The sequence below is a fragment of the Akebia trifoliata genome, chromosome 3, assembly GCF_017979445.1.
Source record: "Akebia trifoliata isolate Shusen 1 chromosome 3, ASM1797944v1, whole genome shotgun sequence".
Lineage (NCBI taxonomy): Eukaryota > Viridiplantae > Streptophyta > Magnoliopsida > Ranunculales > Lardizabalaceae > Akebia > Akebia trifoliata.
In genome coordinates, this window is record NC_141377.1 from 8,954,575 (window position 1) to 8,961,671 (window position 7,097).

A 7,097-nucleotide genomic window follows, 5' to 3' on the forward strand; every position below is an offset into this window, starting at 1 on the left:
GCTTGACATAGGCATCTATCAGAATTTCTAAGATGAGACGGGACACGTAAAAAGTAGGATCCCTAGATTGGATTGCGTGCATGATGTGTATGTGTTTTGCAAAGAGTAAAGTATTGTTCTACGTCATTAAGATGTTTGATGCCACCCATCACCAACAAAAATATTAATTAGCCTGAAAGTTATTTGATAGTAATCCTCTACTCCTCTTGCTAATGCGTTGTGAATTAAGACCCAATTGTGCGACAAAGAATTCGACTGAATGACGGGCCTAGCAAGTTCCACCCTTGACTTTTATAATTCCTAAGATTGTATTGATATCTTCAAGACCAATAGCAAACGTGATGCCACAGAACTCTATGGTAAGCGAAGGAGTGACGGGATTGCCTGAAATAATGGAAGCGTAAAATTCTCGCACTAATTCCTTGTAATAGACTTCAAAATTGGTATAGAGCAAATTGCTCTATCATTGTTTTGTGATGGTATCATGAAACCATGATCCATTGATGCTTTGAAAATAATAGCCGAAAAGTACACTCCTCAAAAATTGTTCATTTGGAAGAAGCCATGGGTACCATTACAATCAGTATGAGGCAACGATCAACTAATAAAAATCTGATGTTGATTGGTGATCAGAAGACTGCGATGCAGTAAATGTTGAATATGACGCAGTGAATTTGATAGAATTAACGACATAATGACTGCGAGTTGGTTGCAATTTGATGCTGACTACATTGATGACTTCTAATTTGTATAGAAACGACTAAGGAAGAAGAATTGAAAATTTTATTTTTTATGACTATGATTTTAGATGAATTTGGAAAGGAAAATGAAGAAGAAGAGTTAGAGATCATGACTTCTTATTTGGTTTAGGATTGATAGAAAATTACCAAATTACCCTTGAGACAAAAATAAAATCCTAAATTTCTAAGATAACAATCCTAAAATGAAAGAAACACTAATTAAGTAAATCCTAATTTACTAAAAATAAACCTAAAAATCAAAAGAAATACTATTTACCTAAGATTTTGGATGGGAAAGAAGCTATGAATATTACTTAACGTGATAAGGGATCAACTTATCACTTTTTAACACGTAGAGCTTGGGTGCATCGGGTATGCCGTCCCGATTCGTCGGCAACTATTTGAAGAGGGCTAGCAAGGGAAAAATCTATCGACAGGTAGACCATTTCTTTCTACTAAGTGTTGTGCAACCCTAAACATATGAGACCAACTATGATTTTTCTTTTAGAACCTACCACTTTGACTCCGAATCGATAACTATTCTTGATGAGGGAAATGGCCAAGTTCTATGCCTAACTGAAGTCTCATCCAAAAATTCTAAAACTACTAAAAACAAAAACAAAAAAATGAATTACTTCCCAAAAGCACTAAGTTTAATGTCTTTAGCTAGACAAAAACTCTATTAACCCTGATGAATCGATTCATCGAAGAGAAGAACTTTCTCTAGATGTACACATTCGAGATATGGTTTGAGACACTGGCTATTCACTTTGAAAGTGAATCCACTCTTAGGATTAAGGATTTCAATATCACAATGTTGGTAAACTATTTAGATAATAAAAGGGCCAGTCCAGTGAGATTTGAGTTTTCTTGAAAAAAGGTGGAATATGTTGTTGTACAACAAAACTTTTTAACTAGATTCAAAACTTCGTCAAAGAAATTACTTATAATGATAAAATTTTGTATGCTCTTTGTAGCATTTAACACAATCATAAGAGTCATTTATGATCCCTTCTAATTCATCAAGTTGTAATTTGTGATTTTCAATGGTTTTATCAAGATCAAAGTTGAGGCGCTTGATTACCCAATAAGCTTGATGCTCAAGTTCTACACGAAGATAATAGGTTTTGCCAAAAACTAATCGATAGGGAGATATGCCTATTGGTGTTTTGAAAGTAGTTCGGTAGGCTCATAGTAAGTCATTTAATCTCAAAGACAAATCTTTTCGTGAAGGATTGACTATATTTTTTCAAAATGATCTTAATTTCTTTATTAGAAATCTCCATCTGTTCACATATTTGTGGATGATAAGGTGTTGTAATTTTATGAGTTATGAGGTATTTTCTTATTAACGCTACAAAGATTTTATTGTAAAAATGAGTCACTATCACTTATGATAACTTGTGGAGTACCAAATCTTACTAAGATGGTCTTTTTGACAAAGTTGATCACCACCTTGTGATCGTTCATCTTACATGCTACAATTTGTACCCATTTTGATACATAATCAATGGTAACAAAGATATATGGGTAATCCTGGAAGATAGGAAAGGGTCATATGAAATCTATGCCCCAAACGTCAAAAATCTCGATAATCAGGATACGATTCTGAGGCATTTCATTTCTCTTGAAATTTTTTTCTAATTTTTGACATCAATTATAAGATTTGTTAAACTTGTAGGCATCTCGAAAAATGAAAGGCCAAAAGAAATCACATTGCAAGATTTTTGCAACGATTTTTTTACCATTGGAGTGCCCTTTGTAGGCATGATTATGAAAAAATTCTATGATATTAGCTTGCTCACAGGTTGAAATAAAACATCTAATGATCTGGTCAGGACAGTACTTGAATAAGTATGGTTCATCCTAGAAATACCACTTGATTTTCAAAAGAAAACGAAAATTTTCTTGCCTAATCATTAAGACTGACAATGGACTTGTAAATAGGTGGTTGACAATGTTAGTATACCATGAATTATTAGAATTAGAGATTTGCATAAGTTGCTCATCGAGAAAGGGTTCAGAAATGGATAAAGATTCCTCAGATGACTCAATAACAATCCTTGATAGGTGATCAGCTACTACATTCTTTATACCCTTTTTTGTCTTGGATCTCGAAATCAAACTCTTGTAAGAGTAGAATCTAACAAATTAACTTTGATTTAGCATCCTTCTTTTATAGAAAATACTTCAATGTCGTATGATCTGTGTAGACCACGACTATCAATCCTATTAGGTCAAGATGAAATTTATCAACGACATAGACCACTGCTAACAATTCATTCTCTATTGTAGAGTAATTCAATTGAGCATCACTAAGGATTTTATTGACGTACTAGATAATATGAGGATGTTTATCAATTTGTTGACCCAAGACAGCGCCTATCGTATAATCTAAAGCATTGTGCATAACATCAAATAAAATGTTCCAATTTTAAGGTTAAATGATGGGTGCCGAGGTTAACTTGAATTTAAACTTGTTGAATGCGGAAAGACATGACTTTGTGAAGTTGAAAGGAACATCCTTGCCTAAAAGTTCATATAAAGGCTTCGAAATTTTTCCAAAATTTTTAATGAATCTATACTAGAAATCTACATACCTAGGAATGACCTAATTTCTTTGACTATTCTAGAAGGTGGTAACTTCTCAATTAAACCTACCTTGACTTTATCTACTTTAATCCCTTTCGTAGAAACAATGTGCCTTTTCACAATTCTAGATGTTACCATAAAATGGTATTTTTTTCTAATTGAGTACTAGGTTGACTTCTTTACAACGCACGAAGACCAAAGTCAAGTGATGGAGACATTCCTCAAAATTTGATCCGAATACTAAAAAAGCATCTATGAATACTTCAAGATATCTTTCTATAATGTCTGAAAATATACTCATCATACACCGTTAGAAAGTAGCGGGTGTATTGCATAACTTAAAGGGCATGCGACATTACGTAAAAGTTTCGAAAAGACAAATAAAAGTTATTTTTCTTGATCGGTGGGAGTAATGTGTATTTGGTTGTACCTAGGGTAACCATCCAAGAAGCAATAGTATGAATGTTCTACTAGACGCTCTACCATTTGGTCAATGAAACATAGTAGAAAGTGATCTTTGGAATCATTAAGTTGAGTTTCCTATAATCGATACACATTCTCCATCCGATTTGGACTCGAGTGGGGATTAACTCTTTGTTTTGGTTTACTACCATAATGATACAAAATTTCTTAGTAACAACCTAAGGTGAGAGGAAATTATCACAGGTAAAGTTTGATTTTTTTTCAAGAAATGCATATCTCAAAGTCTCTAGAAGTATTTTGAGTTTTAATTTGGGAAGTTCGATTTGGGAAGGAACGAGAGTGGAAGTACGAACATGAAGACTTTCGTCTTTTGCGTGCCAACGCGTAAAGTCTAAGTAAGGAATATATTCAAGCAAAGCATTGACTTCACTCATGGACTCTTCTATGTCAAAATCTTAATCAAAATGAGCTAAATATTTTTCTAGGGGATCATAATATCCTAAATCTTAACATGTTCAATTGACTAGGGTATCTATCATGTTCATGTCCTTTACGTCATTATCTACATCAATTCCTTGAAAATTATGGAAGACGCTCAATTTGACTTTCATATCCCTGAATGTCAAAAACATAATCTCATTTTTACAACGAATGATTGTCAAAAATTATTAAAAATGGACGTTCTAAGATTATAGGAACATGACTATACAGATTGATATCTGATTCTATGTTTAAGACAACAAAGTCAACTGAAAAATAGAAATCTTTGACTTCATTATTACGTCCTCAACTACACCCTTGGGAACCTTAATAGACTTATCGACTAACTCAATGTGATATCGGTGGATTTCAAAAGCACCAAACCTAGTTATTTATAAATCGAGTAAGGTTCAGATTCGCCTTTAAGTCTAAGAGATATTTTTCAATCACTTGATCTCCAATGTGAATGAAAATTATCGGATATCCAGTATCTTTAAATTTTGATGTAATTATTTATTGGATGAGAAACAAAGCTTAGGCTACCATGGTGATTTCTTGAGGAGATTGTGTTTTCTTCTTAGTTGTGGTCAAATCCTTAAGACATTTTGCATAAGAAGATATTTGCTTATTGACATCTAAGAATGGAATATTGATGTGCACATTCTAGAAGATTTTGATGACATCCTCAAATTGCTTACTCTTCTTATTGTTTCTAAAATGATAGGAAAATGGAGCTTTAGAAATTGGTGGAGTGATGAAAAATTTCTTAAAATCTTTCTCGTTCTCTTTAAGTGATTTTACGATTTCTTTTACTTGAATTGTGTCCTTTTCTAGGACATCATCTTTCTCGTCAATAAGTTGGACCTTGTTGTCCACCTTATTTCCTGACCTTAAGGCGTGAATAACTTGGACGAATTCTTGTTGATCTCATGAATGGCTTCCTACCTCATATTAATTTTTTGGTATATTAGGAATCATAGGTTGAACTCTAAGGTTGATAAAAAATTTATTGGGTATTGTCCTTTCTCTTTCCCTCAAAGGAAAAGATCTAACTGACCCAACTGAACTTCCATCTTAGGTATGGACTGAGCAGTGACCTGATTAATCTGAGTTTGATTTTGATTGGTTTGCTGTTAAGTTTGGATGAGTTATTGTTGCTGCTTCATCAACTCTGCCTTCATCGATTCTAAAGATGATCGTTGTTGGTTAGGTGAATTGTAATTGGGCATGAAATATGAAATTATGGCTCTATATTCAATAAATTATCGAGATTGATATGGGAGTTATGGAATAGTATCTTAATTCATGGAAAGACCAACTTGTTTAAGATAACTTCTATTGTAACCTAGTGGACTACTAAATTGAATAGGTTTATTTTGTTTGTACAAAAAAATCAGATAGAACCTATTATTTGGATGATATGTTTGGCTATAAGAATTTTAAGTAGATTTCTTAAAAACACTATAATCATTAATAGCATTGGCATGATTGGCCTTAATATATGATAAGTTAGGACAACATTCAACTAAATGGTCGTTGCTGCCACATAAAGAAGTTTGCTTGATTGAAACTTGCAAAATTAAGCGAAAATCATAGTAAATAGTAGATGTTGAACTACTGAAAGTATTTAGTTTCTTTGTAAGATTGTGCATACCACTCACTAGATTGGACATAACATTTTTAAAATTAGGGTCTACCTTCATCTCGTACATTATTGGTTTGTTAACGGAATCTTCTCTATTAAACTCTTCGTAAGGAGTAGATGTTGAACTACTAAAAGTATTTAACTTCTTTGTAAGACTGTGCATACCACTCACTAGATTGGACATAACATTTTTGAAATCTGGGTCTACCTTAATCTCGTACATTTTTTGTTTGTTAACGGGATCTTCTCTATTAAACTCTTTGTTATTAATACTCCAATTTTGAGCACTCTTGGCTAGTTCAACTAGAAAATCTTACGCTTGGTTGGAAATTTGGTTCATGAATTGAATTTTATGTATAGACTTAATTAAAGTACGTTGATTTATTGTTAGTCCTCGATAGAAATATTGCACCAACTATGCTTTGTCAATGCCATGGTGTGGGCATTTGACTAACAAATCATTGAATCTTTCCCAAGTTTGGGAAAATTCTTCATCTGGATGCCCTCTAAAATTCTTAATTGCCTCTTTCATTCTCTCGATTTTGATTACGAGGTAAAATTTGGCCATGAATTTTTTGGATAAAACATCTTATGAATTTATAGAATTAGGAGCTAAGGAGATCAACCACGCAACTGCGTGATCCTCCAAGGATAATGAAAACAGCATGAGCTTAACACTCTCCTCATCTAAATTTTGATTTATAAAGGTTTGACGTATGATCAAGAATTGATTGAGATGGGTGTACGACTGTTCATGCTCTAAACCGTGAAACTTAAAGAGCATGTTTATGGTGACTGCCCTAATTTCAAATTAAGGTGCATTATTTAATGGTAATACAATGCACATAGGTGGGGTAATAGAAGTAGGAGAAAATAACTCATTAAGAGTTTACTCTTGACCACCCATAATGTTTAATGAGGGTATTTTACGAATTCTACTGATGGTACGCTCGATCTAAAGATCAAATGATTTTAATGTATTACTCCTAGATTGTCTACCAAGTATGCAATTCACAGAGTATTTCAAACAATCATGAAAAAAATTAGACCTAGATATGTGGCTTAAGTCTAGATAATTCCTAACTATTTAGAAATGTGCAACTAGTCTCCCAACTCGGTTCTATAAAATCAAATTCAGATCATTCGAATTTCTAGATCATAAGAGGAGCAAAATGCATAAGCAATAACACTCTTAAATCACCTTCATTTTTCAAATA